This window comes from Tupaia chinensis, unplaced genomic scaffold (assembly GCF_000334495.1).
Source record: "Tupaia chinensis unplaced genomic scaffold, TupChi_1.0 Scaffold000180_1, whole genome shotgun sequence".
In the NCBI taxonomy this organism is placed as follows: domain Eukaryota; kingdom Metazoa; phylum Chordata; class Mammalia; order Scandentia; family Tupaiidae; genus Tupaia; species Tupaia belangeri.
In genome coordinates, this window is record NW_006159655.1 from 3,285,233 (window position 1) to 3,299,795 (window position 14,563).

A 14,563-nucleotide genomic window follows, 5' to 3' on the forward strand; every position below is an offset into this window, starting at 1 on the left:
GGAGTAAACTTCTGATGGCTTCTTCACAACCAGTAGCTATACTGAAGTACTCCATTCACTCCACTAAGTGTTGGAAAATATTTTGACTTTTATTATGACTTTTGAAGAAGCCACAAATTTGGCAACCAAATTTGATGTTCAAATGAAACTCCTCAGGAAGTTTTACGGAACTCAGCAAGGCAACTTCTAGTGTCAATTAGCCTCTGAGAGTTACTGTAAAGAAACCCTAAGTGTTCCAACACTAGAACATATTATTCAGAAACTTAAAGATATAATCTCAGAACAGTATTTCAAAGCTCTTAAGCTTGTTTCTGGTGGCCTTATCTTGGGACAGTTTAAATTCAGTACATTGAGGGAACACCATGCCCAGTCCTGATGCACTCTCAACTGAGCTTCATTGTTGGAGAATCAAATAAAAACACAGAAGGAAGGATCTAGAGCTTCCATGCCATCCATCTGCACATGTGTCCTACAGCAAAAAAATCTCTTAAAAAAAAAAGGAGCCTGGGACATGTGTGTGTGTGTTTGTGTGTGCCCAAAATCCCCAAAGGAGGGAGATGGAAAAGGGATTGGTACATGATCATTCCCTGTGAGGGTGCTTTCTCAGTTTCCCTCTCTCTCTAAATCTCTCCAGTGAGCACACATACCATCTGGCCAATTTAAAAAAGAAGAAAGAAGAAAAAGAGAGCAAAAGGAAGAAAGAGAAAGAGGAAAAGAAAAAGGACAAAGGATTCCTTTCCCTGAACCTTTGTCCATAGTTTTGCTTGAAGATCTCTATAAAGTTTAAAAAGAAAGAAGAAGAAAAGAAGAAGAAGAAGAAGAAGAAGAAGAAGAAGAAGAAGAAGGAGAAGAAGAAGAAGAAGAAGAAGAAGAAGAAAAGAAGAAAGTACCTAGTTTTCATAAATATCTAAATTCTCAGTCAGTGTTTCCTGAACTAGTTCATTTTCTGGGTGATGAAGCCTCCTTAACAGTTTATAGAACAGACTTTTCTGTTGCATAACCTGATAAGCTATGATTGCAATAAAAAAGTCTCATGGAGTCTTAAAATGTAATTTACCACAAACTTACAGACTTCTACAGGGATTGAGAGTTCTTAGATACTTTTCCATATACTTTAATAGTTTTTTCCTGTTAGCACACACAATACATTTCTTTGAAATCATCATTTATTTTTCATTTCCATTATAGCCAGGACACATTTACCAGAAGCATATTCAGAAAACTGAGCTCATGCTGATATTGTCTTACTGGATTTTGTGAATTTTGGTCTTGCTGAAGGCATTCACAAGATAGGTGGAGGAAAATATAATCTGCCGATATGCTTTTATTTGCATAGATCTTTCCTAATGAGGTTTCTGATATGTAACTATGGTTCATCAACTTGATGCATGCAATGAACTTGATGTCTAAGAGAAAGATATGGAGGAAAATCTGGTTGTTTCAGTTCTGCCTCTCACTTAGCAGTATAAACTTGGGCAAACCATTTGAGATCTGAGTCTTAAGGGTTTTTTGTTGTTTGTTGTTGTTGTTATTGTTGTTTGTTTTAGGTTTTTGCCATAGGGCACATGTACTTGCTGCTGACAGAGACAGAGAGAGGGAAAGTGAGAATCATCCTCCAGGGGAGATGACTATGCCACAATCCCTTCTCCATTCTCTTCTCAGGATTTTGGGTATGCACACAAGCCCAGAGTGATTTTCAAGCTGCCAGGTCCAGGACTTGTATTGTGGTTGGCCAAGTGAGAGTCCAGCACCTTAACCACTATGCCATCTGCTGGAGTTGCTTTTTATGGCAAAAGATAAAGGACTGTCACTACATTATTTACAGAATTAGTGCAAGAATACAATATTTTATTTTATTTTTTTTACCTCTGCATTTTTATTGGCCTCTTGCTTCCCAAGGTTATATTGCTTCTGCTGTTTCAGAGCCTCAGAACATTGGTGTCATTGGTCTCAGACGTCACCTTGCTGTCCACCAGCCTGTGAGTGGTGATCTTTTGGGTGGTCTGCATGGAGTTGCTGCTGTCCAGGGTATCACTGAGACTGAAGTCCTCGTGGTCTTCCAGCAGGTGGTGGTAGGTGGCAATCTCAGCCTCCAGCTTGACCTTGAAATTGAGCAGGGCCTCATACTCCTGGACCTCGCACTCTCACTGCCTGGGTCTGTGCTAGCTCTGACTCCAAGTGCAGCAGGAAGCCATTGAGCTGCTCCAACTGCATGGCGTAGCGGGCCTCCACCTCTCTCAGGCTATGCTCCAAGCTGGCCTTCAGATTTCTCATAGAGTCCAGGTCATCTCCAAGGACTGGGCCATTGTCTCAGCTTCCTGAGTGTTGATTCTGCAGCTCTAACCTGGGTGGACTGTATGGTGACCACTGTTGTACTCTCCTCAATCTGCTGGGACCAATATTTGTCCAACTCCTCTTGGTTCTTCTGAGCCAGCTCATCATATTAGGCCCAAGTATCTGCAACGATCTTGCTAAGGTCTTGAGAGTCAGGAGCACCCACTTCCACGGTCAACCCAGAGGTGGCGATCTGGCCTTCTAGGCCATTTACGTACTCCTCATGGTTCTTCACAAAGAGCAGCTCCTCCTTGAGAGCTTTGATCTCTGTCCCTAGCTGCAGCCTAGTGACACTGGTGTCATCAATGACCTTGCAGAGTCCGTGGATGTTGCTCTGCACAGACAGACGCATGGTCAGTCCATCTGGTACTTGACTCTGAAGTCATCAGCAGCGGGCATTGTCTAGCTGCAGAACCATGCAGGCACTGTCCACAGAGTTTGCCAAGATCTGTGCCCTCAACTCCTCCATGGTCTTGAAGTAACACCCTCAATCTCCAACTTGGGGCCCCATCTTCTCCAGGTGTTCCCGGATCTTGCTCTCCAGCCTCCCATTATCAGTTTCTAGGTTCCTCATTCTGTCCAGGTAGGAGGTCAGGTGGTCATCATGGTCTCCTCTCCCTGGAAGCTCCCCATTCCCATCAACCCCCACATCGTCCCGGCCATCCCCACTGCTAGGCCCTCGGGCCACCCTGGACGCTGCTGGTGCGTGAATAGGAGATCCGGGAGCCTGAGCCCCCAGCACCTGCATAGATGTTGGTGGTGCTGCTGGCTGACCAGATCCGGTGTCTGGGTGCCCAGACGGAGCCCAGGAGCCAGTAGTTCATGGTGAAGGTAGTGGAGTGGGTGGTGAAGCTCATGGTGTCTGAGGAGGAAGACGAGAGTTCAGGAATCAGGTTCAAGCCGTGGAGAGTATTATACTATTAATAGGAAAAGATAACAAAGAAGCTAAAATAATGAATGCAAATTACTATCCAGGCTTCCCAACACTCTAACTTAATTTTTGTAAATTTTAGAAATATGAAATCTTCAGAAAGTTCATGGAAAATATGTCAGATGAAAAAACTATGCATGGGTCTCAAAATACTTCACACCTAAATAAATTCATACTTCATTCAGTTTTTTCATTAACTTTTTAATGTCTTTTCATATTAAATATATGACTTTTGGTGACTGTTTCCTGAAGATGAGTGTTTCAAACTTGATAAATCTGCTAAGGGTTGGTTTATGTTTTAAAAACCCCATGAGATGGTAAAAAATGATGACTGAATTTGAGCTAATTTGGTCTCCTACTACTTGACCTATCTAATGTCTATAAACTTAAGCCTAAACCCTACTTCCTCAGGGAGTAATTCCTCCATTAATCATCATTAGTGAGTCCCTCCAGGTCCTGCACATGACGGTGGTGCCACAGCTGGTATCCTTAAGGTAGTTTCTTAACCTATGACACATTCAGCATAAGCAGGTGATTGTTTCTGGTGATGTCTTTATTTGAAAAAAAAAATCAGGTTTATGGACTGGGCTTGTTAAATTTTTGTTTTTGTGATCATCAGATACTTGTTTTTCATAAACATTTCTCGAAGTTTCCTAGAAGAAACCAGATTAGACTAATTGCACACAAATTTTGTGTGTGTCTGGCTAGATTTCTGGGCAAAGACTCACAACTACAGTGACAGTCTCTAGGGAACAATGACTTCTGTAATAAAGTGCTCCTGTGGTAATAAGTATAGCTTTCTTTTTTTCATGAACCTTTGAACTCTCATACATATTAGTATTTTACAATCCATCCTAAATATCAAGGCTGCAAGAATAACATGAAATTTTCTATATCCAGATATTTTACAGCTGTACCCAAAAAGGAAAAAGGAAAAGAAAAGCAAAACTTCATATGCTTGGTTAAAGGCTAAAGTTACCCAAGCAGCCAAAAATTAAAGCATATCCAAATTCTAAGCATTAATTTAATACAATTATAGCTTCAACAGTGTCAAATTTCCTGTGAGCTATGTAGAAGAATGATCCTGATAACAGAGCTCAGTGAGGAGCTCTTTTCATTCATTTTTCTCTTTTCTCAGAAGAGATTTCATTTTTATCACTTTCGAGTTTTTATTTATCATTTTTCTTCTTTTTCCAAATGTTTTGACAAGAATTATTTACTTATTTATTTGTTTATTTATTTATTTATATTTTGGAGAGGTTTTTGCTATAGGGTGCATGCACTCGCCAGAAAGACAGACACAAAGAGACAGAAAGTGAGAAATGAGCCCCTAGGAGGGATGGTCACACCGCAATCCCTTCTCCTCCATTTTCCTCTTAGGATCTTGGGCACTCACGCACATGCACCTGGCGTGAGTTTAAGCCACTGGGTCCAGGACTTGAACCGCAGTTGACTACAGGGGAGTCCCAGCATTGTAGCCATTATGCTACCTGCTGGTTCCTATTTTTTAAAGAATTATTGGGACCAGCAGATGGTGTAATGATTACGTTGCTGGACTCCCATGTAGTCAACCGCAGTTTGAGTCCCAGACCTGGCAACTTAAAACTTATGCCAGGCGTGTGTGTGCACATACCCAAACTCCTGGGAGCAGAATGGAGGAGAAGGCATTGTAGTGTGGTCATCTCTTCTTGGAGGACTGATTTCTTGCCTTCTGATTATTTGCTTTTTGTCTCTGTCTCTCTCTGTTTCTCTGGTGAGCACAAGTACCCTATATCAAAAAATCTCTCTAATAAATAAATAAATAAGAATTATTTATTAAATTTTATTTATTATTATTATCATTATTTAATTTTGCTCTAGAGCACATGTATTCACCAGAAAGGGGGAGGGGAGTGAGAAAGCACCCATTAGGTCCTAGACTCAAACTGCAGTTGGCCATGTGGGAGTCCAACACCTTAACTATCACACCACCAGCTGGCCCTTTTGATAACAGTTTTAAAAGTATAAACTGGGGGCCAGACAGTGGTGTGGTGGTAAAGGCAGCTAGAAACCATATGGTCGAATGCGTGGTCATGTTTTGGAATTGGCAGCTTGAAAAACATACTTGTGTGTGTATGCATGACCCAATCCTGAAAGTAGAATGGAGGGGAAGGGATTCCGGTGTGGTTACCTTCCTGGAGCGCTATCCTCTCTCTCTCTCTCTCTCTCACCTCTACATAGAGCACAAATATCTCAGAGCAAAAATTTTAAGTATAAACTTTGTTACCTTTAGATAATCTATAAAATTGTTAGCTGTATGATTCATGTGTTACACATAATTGCTTCTTTACATATTTCTGTTATTTAAAAAGTAATTTAGAATTTTTTTGTATCAACCCTAGTCAGGATCCTTTTCTAATCTTCAGGATGCTTTCCTAAAACACTCAATACAACATTACACTTTATAGTATACCAATAAATATTTTACAATGTTTACTAATCATGCCATAGTAATTGATACTACTATTACTTCTTAAAAGATTAAGCTCAACGTTATTTTGTGTTGTGGTTTTTATTCCAAAGTCCTTGTAAATAAACCCATAGTCTTTTCAGGAGGACATTGCTTTAGATCTAGTATAACGGTGAAATATTTGTTTAAACTTATCCAAATTGAGTCACTTGATTTCTGCCTTACTGTTGTAATAAAACCAATGATTATAGGTTAATTTGGTCTTGGAGCTCTAAAACCAAAAATGCTTTTTAAATGTCACATTAATGCTTATTTGTAAATTAACACTGTGCTTGTTTCAGTGTGGTTACTTCCTTAGCAGCCATTAATATCTGCTATTTCTGTGTATGAAAATCCAAGTATAGCACAACTGGTCTTTAAAATTTGAGAACATTTTAATAACTATTAAGAAGAAAGTGGTTTGGAGGTCAAAAGTAAAAGTTAGAAAATTTGAACTGGTCTATGCTGTTAAACTTCATGTAAATGGTCATTTGTTGTATTCAAAACATTTCTGAATTCAAAAGTTTGTTTATGAAGGCCGGAGTTTAGTTCAGGACCTACAACTGACACAATGACCCATGTATTGTGATTTTAAGTGTAAATCAAAAATTAAAAATATAAATCAGTATGTCTTCAATAAGCTATCATTATAAGCAATAAAGTGATGAAAATATTCTGGGGACAAGTTAAAGAATACTTTTTTTTTTTTTTGAGAGATTTTCACTATAGGGCATGTGCGCTTGCCAGACAGACAGAGAGAGACATAGAGACAGAAAGCGAGAAATCACCCCTCAGAGGGGATGGTCACGCCGCAATCCCTTCTCCTCCATTCTCCTCTCAGAATCTTGGGCACACATGCACACGCACCCGGCGTGAGTTTTAAGCCACCGGGTCCGGGACGCGAACCACAGTCGACTACGTGGGAGTCCAGCGACATAGCCATTACGCTAACTGCTGGTTCCCAAGTTAAAGAATACTTTTAAAGATAATTACTAAAGTGGAATTTGGGTAACTTATATGGGATTCTCAGAGTAAATTTGATATCAGCACCTTTCCAGCACTTTCTGTGATCATGAAGATAAAGGACTCTTGTAGGTTTATTTGATTAGTTTATTAGGACAAAACGGTTTGGTAATAACTTACATTTGGTTTAACCTTAAATTCTTAATCATGGTAAAGTTAGAATTCTTCACATTTCTATTACTTTATATGGATGAATAATGTGTTAAATCTTTATTGAACCATTACATTAGATATAGGAGAGAATGTTCATATAATACAACTGAACCAGTATCTTTGGGGCTGCTTCTCTGAGAAGTAATGCCTCAGGTTTCTCAGAATGACAATTCTGAGTGTTTTTTCAAATTCAAAGTAAGTGATGTATTTGTACCAGTTCAAAATAAATGGTGTGCTTATGTATTTGAGTCCTCTAGGAAAAAAAAAATTAGAATTATTTAATTTTAATTTATTTATTTATTATTTAGTTATTTATTTTCAATTTGTTCAGAGAGGTACAGAGAGAGAGAGAGAGAGAGAGAATGAGAAAGTAAGCTGCCAGATCTGGGCCTTGAACTGTGGTTGGCCTGTTAGGTAGTCTAGCACCCTTAACCATCACACCACCAGCCAGCCCTGGGAAAATACAATTAGGGAAATTTTCAGATTCATTTTTTTCACCTTCTTGTGTCTTCTATAAAGCCCTCTAATAACCTATCAAACACTGTTGTTGCTATGGTAGTGGGGGAAGATGTATAGAAATTTAAAAACTATTCCAATAGATTGTTAGTATCTAATCTCGTATTCAGACTATTCAACTGATCCTTTAAAACTTGCTGCATTCTAAATGTCATTTGTTTCTTTTTATTTTTAAGAGACATTTTTGCTATAGGGAGTATGCACTCATCAGAGAGATAGAAAGAGACAGAGAGACAGAAAACATGAAATCACACCCACCCCCCCACCCCCCAGGGGAATGATCACACCGCAATTCCTTTTCCTCCATTTTCCTCTCAGGATCTTGGGCATGCAAGCACATGTGCCCAGTGTGAATTTTAAGTTGCTAGGTTTAGGACTCAAACAGTGGTCGACTACATATGAGTCCAGCAATGTAACTATTATGAATCTACTGGTCCCCTAAATATCATTTCTCATCTTTCCCCCACTATCATGTTTCAAACTTGAATTCTTGAAAAAAAAAAAAAAAAAAAGACTCCTTGACCAAAAAAGTAAAAAAGAAAGTCATTAAAAGACCACTGCCTTGGGATGGAAAAGATTGATGTTATTGAAAGGATGTTGAGTTGAAAGTATAAGCTGGAAATTTACTAGAGGAAAACATCCAATGAAATTGTGAGTGGAAGCAGAAATTTATGACCAGATAGGGATAAAATAAATTCATAAATCATATTTCAGTATACAGGAGTCAATAATATCATCAGTATGGAAAGATGATTAGCCTGGGGCAGTGAATTCCCCAGAGATCACAGAAATAAGTGCACACATATAAATAAGGTCAACTGATCTTTGACAGGGTTCCAAAAATATGCAACAGACTAAAGGTAGTCTCCACAATAAATGGTGCTATAAAAACTAGATATTTTCCTCTCACTCTTACCTTCTGTCTCTCTCTGATTAAACTAAAAAATAAATGAATGAATAAATAAAATAAATAATTATTAAAAAAAAAAGGGGGGGGGACCAGCAAGTGGCATGGTGGTTAAGGCGCTGGACACTCCCACATGGTCGACCAGGGTTCGAGTCCTGAATCTGGTGCCTTGTTTCTCACTTCTCTCTCTCACTCTCATCCTCTGTCTCTCTCTGATCAAACTAAAAAATAAATGAATGAATAAATAAAATAAATAATTATTTAAAAAATGGATATTTTCATGAAAAAAGAATGAAATTCATACCACATTTTACATCATTCATAAAAAATTAACTCAAAATGGGCTAAAGACTTAATACTGAAACTGTAAAACTCCTAGAAGAAAACATAAAACAAAAGCTTTATACCATTAATGGAAGCAATGATTTCTTAAATATGACAACAAAAGTACTGGCAGAAAGCAAAAATAGATATGAGGAACTATATCAAAGAAAAGTTTCCACAAGGCAAAGGACATAATGGAATGAAAAGGCAGTCTACAGAATGGGAGAAAATAAGTGCAAAGTATACAAATGATAAAGGGATACTTTTCAAACCGCATAAGAAAGTCCTATGGCTTAACAGTAAAACGAAGAAACAAAAACCTACACATGTAACTTGATAGAAAACAAATGAGTAAAGGACCTGAGTAAACATTTCTCCAATGAATATATGCAAATGGGCAAGAGGTATATGGAAATATACTCAACAATCACTAATAATCAGGAAGATGGGATAGTTATTATAAAAAAATAAGATAACAAGTGTTGACAAAGATGTAGAGAAATGGGAACCCCTGTACACTGTTGGTAAGAATGTAAAATGATGTAGCCATTACAGAAAGCAAATACAGAAATTTCTCAAAAAAATTTGAAATAGATCTAGCATATTATTCAGTTATCCCACTTCCTGGTATTTACCCAAAAGAATAAAAATCAAGATGTTGAAGAGATATTTGCATTCCCAAGTTTATTGTAGCACTAGTCACAAAAGCAAATATGGAGAAATAGATGTTTATTGAAAGAAGAAAATGCTATATATGCATACAATGAAACATTATTCACTGTTAAAGTAGAAGTAAATTCTGATACATGTTACAATATGACCAAAACTCCAAACCTCAAGGATACTATGCTATGTGAAATAAGCCAGACATAAAAGGACAAATACTGTGTGATTCCATTCATATAAGGTATTTAAAATAGTCAAACTCACAGAAGCAGACAGTAGGGATGGTGGCTGACAGGAATAGGGGGAAGTAGAAAGACTCTATTTTGGGACCAGCAGTTAGCATAATGGCTATGTTTCTGGACTCTCATGTAGTCGACCACAGTTCGAGTCCTGGACCCAGTAGCTTAAACTCACACCGGGCATGGGTGCATGTGTGCCCAAGATCCCAAGAGGAGAATGGAAGAGAAGGGACTGCAGTGTAGCCATCCTCCCGAGGCGGGGGGGGGGGTGATTTCTTGCTTTCTGTCTATCTCTCTCTGTCTTTCTGGCGAGTGCACGCGAAAAAAAAAAACACCCCCAAAAAAAAAAAAAAAAAAAAAAAAAAAAGAAAGAAAGAAAGAAAGAAAGAAAGAAAAAAGGAAGACTATTTCATGAGCATAAAATTTCAATTATAAGGGATGAATAAGTTTTAGAGCACTTCTGAACAACCTTATGTTGGGTCATTGGAAAAGTCATGACATATTTTTTCATGTTTTTCAGTGCAAAAATGCATCATGACTTTTCCAACAACCCAATACTATAGTTAACAACACTGTACCTTACTCTTAATTCGTTAACAGGGCTGATCTCATGTTAAATGTTCTCACTATAATTAAAAAAAAAGACAATGTCTAAAATAAATTCAGAAATACTACTGTAAGTATGGTATATGAAAGTAAAATAAAACATATCAAGGGCCTTCTGGTGGCATGGTGGTTAAGATGGCTGGATCCCATGTGGCTAACTATGCAGTTTGAGTCCTGGACCTGGCAGATTTGAAAAAAATCACACTGGTGCCTGTGGAAGTTGTAATAATGAAAGATACATGTTTTCATGGGATGAATTCAGGGGGATGATAAGATTAGGACATTACCTTGACTATGAAGTTATGCTGGAGTTACAGTTCACCGAAGTAGAGAAAGTCAAAGAGAAGTTATTGATTTAAACATTGAAATTAGGAAAGTGCACATAATAGAAAGGAGGGCCTAAATAGAACAGTACCACTGAAGTCAAGGAGAGAGTGAGTACCATGAAGCAAGAGGCAGATGAGTGATTAGTCGTTTTGTTCACATTCACTCAACCCTGTAAGATCAAGGTACCAATATTATTTATAATTTTTTGAATGATAAAAGAAAAGATGCTCAGAGACTAAGTAAATTCATTCAGATTACATATTTATGAAATCACAGGGCTGCACAAAACCTTCTGATTGTAAACCCAGATGAAAATCAATACCAATTTCATCTAAACTCTCTTAAGTACCAGATGAGAACATAGGCAGAGAAATGAAGGCTAAGAACTCTTTTTAGAAACACAAGAACAAAACAAAAAATGAGCCTCATACTGTACATGACTTTTGTCTTCTAACCAACAGCTACTCCAATTCATACTTTCCTAATGAGGTACAATATAGCATTGCCCGAAATAACTTTGGGTAATGAGACAACCTCCATTAATCTATTTATGAAAGAGTCTGTCGATTAATTAGGCTGGACAGTCCAAAAGCAAAAACAATGACACTCCAGATTCAGAGTGTCAGCCAAAATCTAATTAGAAATTAGTGGCTGAAAGGACTCAAATATTTCCACTTACACTAGTAGTGACCTAAAGTACTGAGCCATGATTATAAATCATTTCACGTGTGAGATGACTTTGCCAGATGGGGGATAGGTGGCAGATTGCACATCGAGGTCAGGGACAGATTTCAGTCTCCTTTAAACTGTCCAAAGATAAGAAAGTTATTAGGACAGTGGAGCAACTTTAAAAAATCACTTTGCTTTTCTCTCTGTTCCTCCCCACCTACACACACACTCTCTCTCTTCTCGAGTGTTGTACAAAGCTACATGTACATAATAACATGATCGCTTGTATTTTTATTTAGATAGCCTTTTATTTCTTTAAATTTTTAATTGTATAAAAAAGCCTAGTTCAATTGCTTCCTCCCATCATTAAAATTAAAGCTACTCGGGACCAGCAGATTGTGTAATGGTTGAGTCACTGAACTCCCATGTAGTTGATCACGGTTCAAGTCCTGGACCCAGAGGCTTAAAACTTGTGCTGGGCATGCATGACCAAAATCCCAAGAGGAAAATGGAGGAAAAAGGATTGTGGTGTGGCCATTCCCCTCTTGGGGATGATTTCTCACTTTCTGTCTCTGTTTCTATCTCTGGCGAGTACACATGCCCTGTAACAACAAAAAAAAATTAAAGTTACCCAAAAAAAGTCAATCAATGACATTTTCTAAACACTAATTCTTTAAAAATTCCAAAAGAAAAAGTCTGCTCAGAAGCAAAAGATGGCTACTAAGTGCTTTCAGAGGTCCCGTGAGCTCATTCATTTTTAAGAGAGTAATGTTTTAAGGGAGTACTCACTTCAGTATAACTAATTTTATATAATGCTAATTGTTCTTTTCATGTAAATATGCCATTTAATACCTTTTTCCTCTTCTAACTTTTTATTTTTATAGGTTCATATTTACCTCTTAGCATTGTTTTACAAAGCAGCTCAACTCTGGATTTAGTTCTTAGCGGCTCTCCTTGAAATCTCAGGATAATACATTAGGTCTTAAATAAATTATATCCCATTAGAGAATCTCCATAAATTAATTTAGGCAAAATCTTTTAGGATGGAAATAAATTACTCTCTAACAATTTACTGTTTTCTAAGGAAATGTGACATATAAAGTGTCTACCTTTGATCAAGATAAATACTTAATGAGTGAATAAAATAATGATTGAATTAGTAGTTTGTGTTCATTATTTTCATGAAACAGAAATTTAACTACCCCAAAGAAAGTCCATTAATCATTTTCCACCAGTGGTCTAAATCAAGTTCATTCTCTCTCTCTCTCTCTCTTTCTCTCTCTCTCTCTCCCTCCCTCCCTCTCTTTCTTTTATAGCTCAGAAAACTGAAAAATTTCTTCTGTAAGCTTGGGTAAATGGAATAGGTAAGTTAAATAGGAAGGAGATTAATACTCCCTAAAAAGGTACAGTAAAAAGGTGATAAATTTCTCAAGCAGAATAAGATTAGTAAGAGAGAGAAAGAATATGTTAAGCAAAATGAACTCAAAAATTACAAAACAAACAAACAAACCAACCCAGAAATCTAAGTAAAACTTAAATTCCTCTATATTGCCTAATTTGACAAACAAAATGGTATGATGGGCACTCCATGATTCTTTGCCTTTTCTGTCATTCTGTTAAAATGTTTAAGCAAGTACAAACTTGATATTATTAACTACCAACATACAGTTTTGCTTGTCATCTTTTCATAGAGAGAGAGCTCGACCTGGAGGTAGCAATATAGTATAATTTATACTCTATTGAAGTTAAATTGATATTACCTCAAACTGAAATCTTATAAAGTAATATGTGTTCAATATAAACCCAGTGCAACAGGAGGCTTAATGGTACAACCAAAATTTACTCTTAAAAAAGGCAACTATGTGACGACAGCAAGTGGTATAGTGGTTAAAATACTGGACTCCCGCAAGACCAAATATGGTGCTAGTCCCAGACCCCATGGTTTCAAACTCATGCCCAAAACCCTGAGAAGAGAATGGAAGAGACAGGATTGTGGCATGGCTATTTCCCCTGGGGGGGGGGGGGGAGTTTTTTTTTTCTTGCTGTCTCCCCAGTAGTATAATTTATACTCTATTGAAGTTAAATTGATATTACCTCAAACTGAAATCTTATAAAGTAATATGTGTTCAATATAAACCCAGTGCAACAGGAGGCTTAATGGTACAACCAAAATTTACTCTTAAAAAAGGCAACTATGTGACGACAGCAAGTGGTATAGTGGTTAAAATACTGGACTCCCGCAAGACCAAATATGGTGCTAGTCCCAGACCCCATGGTTTCAAACTCATGCCCAAAACCCTGAGAAGAGAATGGAAGAGACAGGATTGTGGCATGGCTATTTCCCCTGGGGGGGGGGGGTGATATTTTGCTTTCTGTCTGTCTCTCCAGTGAATGCGCACATCCTATCGCAAAAATAGCAAACAAAAATCCTATCAGTAATCATTACAAATAAATGAATTAAACAGTTCAATAAAAATAGAAAGAATTTGATTAAAAGGAAATAAGTGGCATCTACAAGAGACACACTTTAGATTCAAGGACACAAATAGGTTGAACATATAGGATGGTAAAAAAAAAAAGACCAAAAGAAAGCATCAGTGGCTTTAGTAATACCTAACAAAATAATGATATTGAAGACAAAATATGTTAACTCAAACATAAATGAACATTTTACAACCATAAAAATATCAATCCATCAAGAAAATATAATAATTACCTATGTATAGTTCAAAGTAGCGTCCCAGAATAATAAAATAAAAATCTTAGAATTAAAGAGAGAAATATTCTCCACATATAACAATTACAGGGAAGACTTTTTAGGAAGATGGCTGAGTAAGAAGCACCAAAAAGTTGTCTTTATACACAGATAGCAGTTACACTGGCAGAGTCTGTGTGATGTAACTATTGCAGAACTCTGAAGTCCGTTGAAAGCCGGTAACTTCCAGGAAGGTTCGGGCAGTAAATTGTGGTAACTTTGTTTAATTTCAGCTCTTAGTTCAGCAGTAGATACCTGTTCTTCTCTATCCCAGCAGTAGGCTGCTGTGCATGTTTCTGGAGCAGGGTGCACACCGCTTGTGGGAGCCAAGGTGGACAATAAGGACCCTGTCTCCAAATAATGGCATTTGTTTTCCCATCATTCATTGCAGCTTCTATCTTGAAGGCACAAACACAGAAGCCACCATTTCTGCACCTTCTCCCATTGTTCAGATTCCTTTCCCTTTCATTCCCTCTTCCTTTTTTCTTCCCAGAATTGTCTTCCTTGCAGTGCCTTTTTCTCCTTTCATTTTTATTTTTCCTTTTCTGGAAGACGGGCTTTAAAAAATAGCACATTCAAAAAACCAAAATTTTTATGCTAGGGAAGTAGAACTCACAATGCACAT

The 14,563-nt window shown here is 37.5% G+C and overlaps 1 pseudogene; it reads right to left on the bottom strand.

The window, feature by feature from the left end:
* Positions 1 to 1,871: 1,871 nt before the first annotated feature.
* LOC102475761 (keratin, type I cytoskeletal 18 pseudogene) lies at positions 1,872 to 14,072 on the bottom strand (annotated as a pseudogene).
* Between the last annotated feature and the right edge of the window lie 491 nt (positions 14,073 to 14,563).